Here is a 10571-nt window from a genome sequence, read left to right on the forward strand (position 1 = left end):
TTTAAAGGAGGATTCATCCCACCGGAGCTTAAATCAACAGAGCCAAGAGGACGAAACGAATCAACTCGGAACTGGCAGGGTTCGTCTGATCGAGAAGAAAATCTTTCGGACCCCAGATGGCATAAGCGACCTCCCACGTAGGGAAAGAAAGGAAACCCTGACTTAACGATATCGCCACAACAAGAGCACGACACATCAACAACAACACCCGTACGGGATGCCAGGGAAGTACTATCGGCTAAGAAGTTAGAGACCAGTAAAAAATCAAGTTTCTCGAAGATCACTTTCACAGACACGAATACATCTGGAAACAGAACGGTCAGAATTGAACCAAGTTACATCATGAAAACGACACAGATACAAACGAAAACAAATCATACAACAACAACTACAAAAACACTCGAACCACGAAATACAACAACAGCCACACAAACACCCGATAGAAGCAAAGACACCGCAGAAATCTGTGTAAGTCGTGTAGACCCGAATATCTGTGTACAAGAAGAACGGACACATAACGTAGAACCACCAACAATGGGATCGGCTACACTGTTAAAAGCCAGTCACGAAATGATCACAGAAGAACTGGTCGCGACGGTGGAGAAGGCCACAAACAAGGTGGAATCAGAGGAGGACACACCATTATTTAGACAGAGACTACGGCGAGTATTGGGCGTCCGATTCATCGCTGCAGCCACCGAGAAAGATCGAAATCTTCGCCCCTTAATTAACTTTGTTAAGAAGAGGGATTGGGAAGCAACCAAGGCTTCCTACGGTCAGTACTGACACAATATTCGGAACAAGCTTCATGTCCGAGAGGATTGCCTACTCATAGACGAAAGAATCGTCATTCCTACACAATTGAGGCAGAGAGTGCTCGACAGTCTCCATTTGGCACATCCGGGATCGGCAGCAATGTTGGATTTAAGTAAACATGTCTGGTTTCCACATATACATCGGGCAATTGTGCAGATGGCACAAAATTGAAAACACTGCACCGAGCAAGGTAAAAAATTAAAACCCATCATAGGAAAAAAACATTCGTTCCAAATGGAACCAGTAGTCGAACCCAATGAGGAAGTACAAATAGATTTTGCAGGGCCCCTTCCGGACGAATTAAATAGAGACGCATATCTTAGTTGCAATAAATAAGTGGTCTAAATTGAAAACTGCAGAAATTGTTACGAATACAACAGCGGATATCGCTATTAAATTTATGCAACGGTTAATTTCGAATAACGGGGTACCCCGAAGATTAAGATGTGACCAAGCACAGACATTAAGAGCTAAAAAACTTCAACTGTTTTGTAATACAAACAATATAAAATTATTCTTTGCGCCGGTAGATGACCATAGAGCAATAGGCGTAGTAGAGAGGATGATACAAACTTTGAAGCGTAGATTAGCGGTCATGAGAATCGACAAAAAAAATACACCGTACAAATTCGCATCAGATGTAGCCGAAACTATTAAAACACTGAGAATTACACCAGATAGCGTAACAAAAATTTCACCATTCGATGCCCACATGGGACGTAAGCCAAACACACCCTTACCAAACGTAGAAACTAGTAGTTCACCTAACAATTTAAATTGGGAAAGTGCAAAAGATGCATGTTTAGATCAAAAGAATCTTACAAAACCGCTCCTACCCGCCGAAGTAATGCACGACTTGCAACGGTGGTCAGAAGACGAAGTCAATATCAATAAGAGAGAACCAAAACTTCAAACACCGCGGAACCTGACAAACTCAGATTTACCGACACAAAAAGACACAAGTGCAAAATCTAAAGCTATAGAAATAGTCAAGGATAAATTAACGTAAGATATAAGGAAATACAAGCAACAGTATACAAAATCACGAAAAAACGGATAGATAAGGTAGCACGGAAAACAGTTAGAGTAGCAACAAAGGTTAAGGATCCGAGAACATTCGAACAGAAATACAAAACCGTAGACGGCAAAATTCTTACATATACTCCACACACCGCTTGGGTGCAAACATTCGGAAAACAGCCAAGATTACTAAGAAATAGCGGTGCCGCATTTGTCCCAATCCCTTTAATATACGGACCATGCAGACCGTCTTGACTGAGTGATTACGTTGCTTATAAATTCGCGCGGAGATCAGGACCATGCCTACGTTTTTTAGACATCGAGAACCCTACTGCTCCCCAGCATCCAATGTTCAGACAAGACGAAACGACTGACCTTCCAAGGAAACTAACTCAAAAAGAAAAGATGTTGGGACAAGGGAAAACGGATAGTCCAACAAAGCGGAAAGCAAGTACAACAGGAAAACGGACCGGCAGGCGACCGAAACGAAAGCTACAAACCAGCGGAATGAGTTTGCAAACGGATATCCCGGCCGGGACTTCAAACACTGACAACACCATAACACAACCAGCAACATCAGACAATGACGACCACGATGATGACGATCAATGATCGGCCTCATCAGAGGTTATTGCCCCATCGCCTAAAAGGCAAAACAAGAAAAAAAACTCCCCCCTCGATTGCAACGCAGCCGTTCAGAAAATCGACAAGAAACCGCCAATTGGCGCTGTCCAATGCGTTTGGGAACCCGGTACCCATTAACGCTATCAACAATAAACATGATGAAGAAAGGAAAGGGCCGATCCAAATTCAAATTGATTCACCACCGGACAGACGAGATACGGACAATCATCCAAGCTTAAAGTCCCTAATCTAAGAAATGGGTTTCACTAGAAAGACCCCCCAATACAGAGCATGTGTAAAATTGATTGAAGGAATTAGCCCGAAAAACAAAACAGGCCACACCGAAGTAGTCGATTTATCTTCGCCCATAGAAGACGACGCCACAGCCGGTAACAATAACGAAACTTTATTCGTCAATACGAAAACACAACAAGAAGGCACAGACTAAGAAAAGCAACAAATTAGAAGATTACGAGGAACACGAAAGTCAGGGGTGGAAATTGCCAGAGATGACATACACGAAGAGAAATGATATGTCAAAAAGTCCTATCGGGACTATAAAACTCAAACCTGTCAGTCCTAAGGGGACTTTAAAACTCAATTAAAAAACTATTGTTTTTAAATTTTTTGTTGTCAAGGGGGAATTTTATCCGGCCTGCATCGACAAACTAACTTTTTCTGTATGTTATTTATATTTTTTATAATCATATGTTAAACGCCTAGACGGCCGGTCACTTGACCTTGATAGACAGAGAAGACGAACTCTATTTGAATTAAGAAACAGAGTTGAAAAAGTGTTATCTGTGAATTTGTCGTTTTATATCGCTCCGACTGAGTAACAAGGTTTATCGATCCATTCGGATTCAATAATTAGAATATCATACCCTGCGGTATGACAAGCAGCAAGAAAATTTCCAAACAATGGTGAATCTTGCCTTGTTCATGTGATAATCGGAAATTTAACTGCTGTTGATCTGTCTATTTCAAATAATGAAACGTTTCAGATCATTATCTCGTTTTTTTAGTTCAAACTTTGTCAAAAAAATAAAGAAACTTACAAATATACAGAAACATGTAACAAATCAAAATTCCCTGCTTTTTTCAAAATTAAAAAAATGATTTTAACAGCTTTAGATAAATTTGATTATGGGTTTGAAAAAGTTCGAAATTTCTAAACTTCCTCTTTGCTCAAACTTGCGGCTCTTCAGCATTTAGAATGTTTTCGTAAAACGCATAGACTGGTTTTTTGACTAAATTAACCAAAAACTTGCAACAGACTTTTATTTTAGAAATTTTTGGAAAAGGACCAACAAATAATGCAAGAACTAAGCAAAGTTGATAGAGTTATTTAGTGAGAGCGGAAAAACTACACGTACAGAATAACGTTTAATTTTACTGAGACAAAAGTATTTTGACGACCATATGATATAAATAGCCAAACTGAGAAAAAAAACAGGAGTAACAGGCTTATGTGTAATTGTTTTATTTCTGAATGAGTCATGCGCGATCGCCAATACGTTTGATATCTCTTGAATTTCATTAGGATCGAATCTTGCTAATCAAATCTCGCAGACCAAAACAACTTTCACGTTTGCCAGTGGGTATCAATCAATTGATATAATTTTGCACTTTTCAAGAAAAACTGAATGACTTAAGTGACCTCAAACGAAAACAATCGATAAATATAAATGATAACAGGAAATATTTTGTGACTAAAATTTCCTTTGCTGTTGCGCCCTATCTAACTTATTCAGTCATCATTATTTCGATAAATTTTTCGTGCAAACTCTTCCTACTTAATTACGCAAAATCGTTATCATTTGAAAAAAAGCAGGTAAATAACAACTACTGATCAAATTCGTTTTTATTACAGCGAAAACTTGAAAAAATCTGTAAAACAAAATTAAAACTATTTGGAAAAATTTAATTTGTTTTATAAAAAGCAGTTTGGGTTCCGAGAAAAAATGCACTTATTGACTTGTTAGCCGAAGTAACGGGAAAGCTAAGAATCGGTTCTGACAATTATTTCCGTTGTAGTTTTAGACCACAAAAAAACCTTTGATATGTTTGAGCAGGAAATCATTTGTGCATCAACTAGTTCTCTACAGCAGAAAAAATGATTCAGCAGCTGTTTTTCCAAAAAGCATCAGTGGGTTAAAAAAAAGAATAAAAATGGACTGGTTACCCCCTAATCCGGATGTTCGGCAAAGTTCTTCTCTTTTTCTGATATACTTTAAGGATAAACCTATTGTACCAAACATTTTTGACTTTTCGTTTTTTGAAACTGATACTAAATTAAATGCTTGCGGTCCAAGCCGAGTTGATTTTCAGTCAGTTTTGTTGAATATTCATTCTAGGTAATTTTCGATTAGGTTAACTTTTTAAAAATATAGAAAAAATATAGAAAACTAGTTTAATTAACTTCAAAGAAAATCTGAAGCTTCCAATCCATACGTTGCTATAGATAGTTTTGATTATTCTCCTAAGATAGCGTGAAAAAAATCATGGATCATTTTGGACAAAAAAAATGATGTTCACGCATAAATTAGTATGACATCGTGGGGTTAATTCATGGGTCAACGTTTTATCGGAACTTGAACTGCTGATCTATGATAAACTTATTTGATTTTTTGTCAGACGGATTTTTGTAGAAGGTGAATCTACAATTTTAGCCAGGAGATCTGCATTCCTCGCATTCAATAACTTCTTTTTTTTTAAATTTAAATCTGCAACACAACAGAAATATGAGTCAAAGCTTCTCAACATCGGAAAATTGAAAACTAAAGCCGGAAATTTCAGATCAAATAAGCAACCCACATAATTTTTGTTAAACACACGCTGAATGCAAATTAAATTTAATTCTTGGGCTGCTATTTTAAATTTTGATTTTCAGGCCGTTGTTTGGGAAAAAGTGCCAAATAGCTTTGCGAACCTTCACTGAAAATCTCTGTCTCTGAAATTTTCTGGTTTTGAGAAATCAATATTTTTGAAGACTTCATAAAGTTTTTGATGGAAACTTCATACTTTTATTTCAGTTTTTGGATTTTTGTTTTCATTTGCAGAAAAGTTATTGAGGTTGCAGTTATGATTTTTTTTGTGCTGTCCAGCCTCTGAGTTTGTTTTGACTTTTGACAGAAATTTCTTCGCAAAAAACTATTATTTTTTAGGACTTCTTTTTTGTTTTGACCTTTTGTTGCAGTTGAAGCGCAGATTAATGGCAACAAGTTTGAATTTGAGGTTGACTTTTTGCTAATTGTTCTCTAGGTTCAACTTATGCCTTCTTGTATGTCTCTCGCTTTTCCTCTACATTACATTTTTTCCTCTTTTAACAAACAAATCAAGGTTATTCAAAGCTGTAAATGTATTTTGGAGAAATATTTAAGTTTATATTTTCTTTGTTATTTAAGTTTATAGTAAATCTCACTGATGTTTCATTTAGACATTGTAGACATCCTGGCAATTCCAAACTTGAATTTTAGGGACCAAAATCTTTCAAACGAAAAAAACGAATATTCAGCAAAAATTATAGTTAAAGTGAGGAAACAAATAACACTGTGAAGCTTTTTGTTTCAAATAAAATCAAACTTATTACAAGAGATAATCATACTATGAACATTTCTGGAAACAATGCAACGATTAGATTGGTTCATCGAATCTCAATTTGTTAGCAGTTGATGCTTGATCATTTTCTAAGACTTACAACTTGAAAAAAGTGAGATAAGGCTTCAAAAGAACTATAGTTGGTTAAAGTTAACTTAAAAAAACATAGCCAACAGAAAATTGGCAAGAGACAATGAACCAAAATGAACAGAACAACAAACATTTTTCGAATTTTGCCGATAAAAAATAAATTGCCCTAAGCTTCTTTGATTTTCTAGAAGAAAAATAACGATTGATATTTTTTTATTTAAAAAAATAACTCAATGTGAGAAACAGGATCAAATTGTTTCCGTCTTATTTCGATAGGAAATCTGATTATAAAAAAAACTTATTCTCAAAATTAGAAGTCTATCAAATTTTCGTGATTTTAAGACTTTCGCTTTTTGATGGTAGAGTTTGCCTTTTTTTAATAAAAAATGAACTGAACTTCAAAAAAATTGAAAATCAAAGCGCGAAAATGTAACTTTTCCAGAGAAAACGAAAAAAATAATCAAGACCACGGCTTTAAGAGCGTTAAAAAACGTCCGAAACTATTCAATAAGCAATCACCTCCGTTCTGCTCCACTTTTGCACAATGTGCGGATGAGTGGGCAATTGCATCGCAATTAGGGGTGCTTACAACTCCCGTCCATTTGACACATCCTGAGTCCACGTACTCGTCAATGTACTTTTTGCAGCATCGCTCACTGCCATCCTGCTGCTGTCCTGTGCACACGCAATAAGCATCTCTGCCTACAAAAACAAGACTACTCGTATCAGGGCGATGCCCTGAGTGTTCCGAATGAATTTCAATTTATATGGAGCAGTTTGAAATATAATAATTGATGAAACTTGAAAAAAAACCGAAAGTTTTTTTTGGAATATTTATGCTTGGTGTGGTTTTTTTATTCATTCAATTTTTGACTTGTTAACAAAGCGTTTTTGACTGAATTTTTTACCATCTGAGAGATATTGTTATCCTATGCTCAAAATTAAAAAACATTTTACCTATGATCATGTTTCGTAAAATTACTGGTGTTTAAAAATTGCTAATTTGGGCAATTTGATATAATTAAAATGCGGTATATTGCGTACTTATAACACGCGTAAGAAGCCAATTAATGCGTTCCAAATTTAAATGAGGTCAACAATTTAAAGCTGTTATCAAACCACGAGACGCTAAACACACCCTTAGTCTTTTACATAACGCATGGGGAATAAAATGACGAAGAAATGAAAACAAAAATTATTTTTTTTGTCAATTACTTTTCATTGATTCAACCAAAAAAATCTTTTTAATTGGTCTTAAGTGCAGTGGGATTTTTCAGAGCTTTGCCTTGATATACAATCAGTTAAGAAAAAATTGATCTATTTCTTTGACTGATTATATCTCCGCTTACGCGTTAATAGCACAAAACATATCGCGCGTTATTGTCCAATTTGCCCAAACATATGATCAGAGCTACTCTCTATGAAACTCAATATTTCGTTTGAATGACTGGACAATTTGCAAGAATTGCAGCACTTAACAAATGAGTAATGCAAACTCTTTGCAAAGTGAGTGTACGGCCTACTCCATTTCTAACCCTAAACTCAAAAAGCAACAAGACTGCTCGTATCAGGGCGAAGCCCTGAATGTTCCGACTGACTTTTAAGGTTTATGGAGCAGCATTAATAAAATAAAAAACTAAATGAAATAAAATAAAATGCAAATATTTTTTTCGAAAAATTGAAAATTTTTGTGAAAATCATCCCCCCACACGCCATATGAAGTACAAAAAGATAGATTTCATTCCTTGTAACAAATCAATTATGACAAATAAGCTTCGTTCAACTAATTTGGAACGATTTATGAGACGGATTAAATCTCCGCTTACGCGTTAATAGCGCGAATTATATCGCGCGTTAATTGTCCCAAATTGGTCAAAATGGCCAAAATGGCAATCTTGAAACCCTCATAACTTTACGAAAAATGATCACAGGTGAAAGCTTTTCAAATTTAAGTTCAGGACAACAATGGCTTTTGAATGATATGGAAAAATTCCGTCAAAAATGGCTAGTTAAAAAGTCGAAATTTGTCTGAAGAAAAAAAAACCCACCCCGAGAACAAATATTCCGTTACTTTCGTATCGAAAGTCGGAACAAAAACACTCCAATTTCAATTTTTTCTTTCGAATCGAGCGTTTTGTAAAACTGGCTGAAATTTTTGTATAATTTTGGCTGAGTTTTCTTAAATTCAATTGAGCTGAATTCTCTTTGGCCGAATTGTCTGTGCGCCAGTTTTTCTTTCTAGGGATATAGAAAACGCAATATGAATCAGCCTAATTAAAGTGATAGTGGCAAACTAAACCTGCCCTAATTGAGTTGAAAAGGTAGCAAACCTTTGTTGGAAAAATTATCTTTTTAAATTCTGCATAAATAAATGAAAAACAAGAAGTTGTTGTTTCTCTCAAAACGTTTTCGTCAAAAATTTAAGGGTCATCTTAATAATTAGAGATTTGCATTGAGAAATTTTGTTGTTTTCGACAAAATGAGTGCATAAAGGTGTAAAAAACTGGGAAACCAAACCAATGAAATTTGAATTTGACAGCAAAAATTATCTGGGCAAATGCGAGTGGGACGATATTTCAGTCAGACTAGCTTCTCACATCGACTTCATCCGGAACGTCCCTGAAATGGACCTCAAATGATCACAAAGAAAGATACCCAGAAACTGAAAAGGAGAAATGAGAAAAAAAAACAGCACTATTTTACCGAACAGACACCAAACATACACTTTTGAACACTTTTGAAAGTACTACTCAATAAATTTACTGCTTTTATTACTATTTTTTAGAACTACTACTCAATAAATTGTAAATTCCAACTTTTCATATCAACTAGCATGAAAAAATAAGGTTGATCAGTACGAAGCAGATATATAGTGATGGTCTTTCTTATATCATCTCTTTGGCGTTTCTAGATGTGAAGAAACGCAGTGAAAGACACTTAAATTAGGGAACAAATATACTACAAGGCTGCTCGTATCAGGGCGAAGCCCTGAATGTTCGGACTGCCTATTAAGGTTTATGGAGCAGTAATAACATTAAAAAATTAAAAATAATAAAACAAAATGCAAATTTTTTGTTTCTAAAATAGGAAATTTTTTATAAAAATCAACCCCCCACACGCCATATAAAGCACAAAAGGACAGATTTTGCTATTTGTAACAAATGAATTATGGCCAATAAGCTTCGTTAAACCAATTTGGAACGATTTCTAAGATGGATTAAATCTCGCTTACGCGTTAATAGCGCGAAATATATCGCGCGTTAATTGTCCCAAATTGGCCAAATTGGCAATCTTTAAACCCCCACAACTTTACGGAAAATGATCACAGGTAAAATATCTTTTCAAACTTGAGCTCAGGACAACAATACCTTTCGAATGATATAAAAAAATTCCGTCAAAAATGGCTAGTTAAAAAGTCGAAATTTGTCTGAAGAAAAAAAAAACCCACCCCGAGCACAAATATTCCGTTACTTTCGTATCGAAAGTCGGAACAAAAATGAAGGTTAAATGACAATGAAACTCAATTATAATCAATTTTTATTCATGGAACTCCAATACGGGTAGTGTGATTGAAGAAATCTGGCATTTTCAAACCCGGATTACCTTGGGGAGTGATTGAATTGAAGTTTTGATAGTTGCATAGAGATCCTGAATTTGCGCTTAATTTTGTCCACTAATTGAATCACTATAGTAAAAATAACAATCATGATGATAATCTGTTTCTGCAAACTATAATGATTACCTTTGATCTAAAATAAGAAAAAAAGTGATAAGTGCTATAAGCTTTTTTGTTACTCTGCAGATTTAATCATGTTTACCATCAAGTGGACTGCCACAAACAGATCGGCTGCTTCTCCTCAAAGGCCCACCAAGCACCACGTGCGTTTTATTGAACATTGTAGGTATTGATCCAAAACTATCTAGTGGTGTTTGTTGTGCTTTTGCCTTGGTTTCTTTGACTGAAAAATCAATTTCATTGATTTTAAAATTCGAACAAGACTGCTCGTATTAGGGCGAAGCCCTTAATGTTCCGACTGCCTTTAAGGTTTATGGAGCAGCCAGTAATAACATGAAAAAAATTAAATGAAATAAAATAAAACCAAAATTTTTTTCTCCAATATTTGAAATTTTTTATGAAAATCATCCCCCCACATGCCATATAAAGTACAAAAGAATAAATTTCGCTCCTAGTAACAAATCAATTATGGCAAATAAGCTTCGTTCAACCAATTTGGAACGATTTATAAGACTGATTCAATCCCCGCTTGCGCGTTAATAGCGCGAATTATATCGCGCGTTAATTGTCCCAAATTGGTCAAAATGGCAATCTTTAAACCCTCATAACTTTACGAAAAATAATCACAGGTGAAATATCTTTTCAAATTTTTAGAATCAGGACAACAATACCTTTTGAATGATAT

Source organism: Symsagittifera roscoffensis, chromosome 4 (genome assembly GCF_963678635.1).
Source record: "Symsagittifera roscoffensis chromosome 4, txSymRosc1.1, whole genome shotgun sequence".
Taxonomy (NCBI): Eukaryota; Metazoa; Xenacoelomorpha; order Acoela; family Convolutidae; genus Symsagittifera; species Symsagittifera roscoffensis.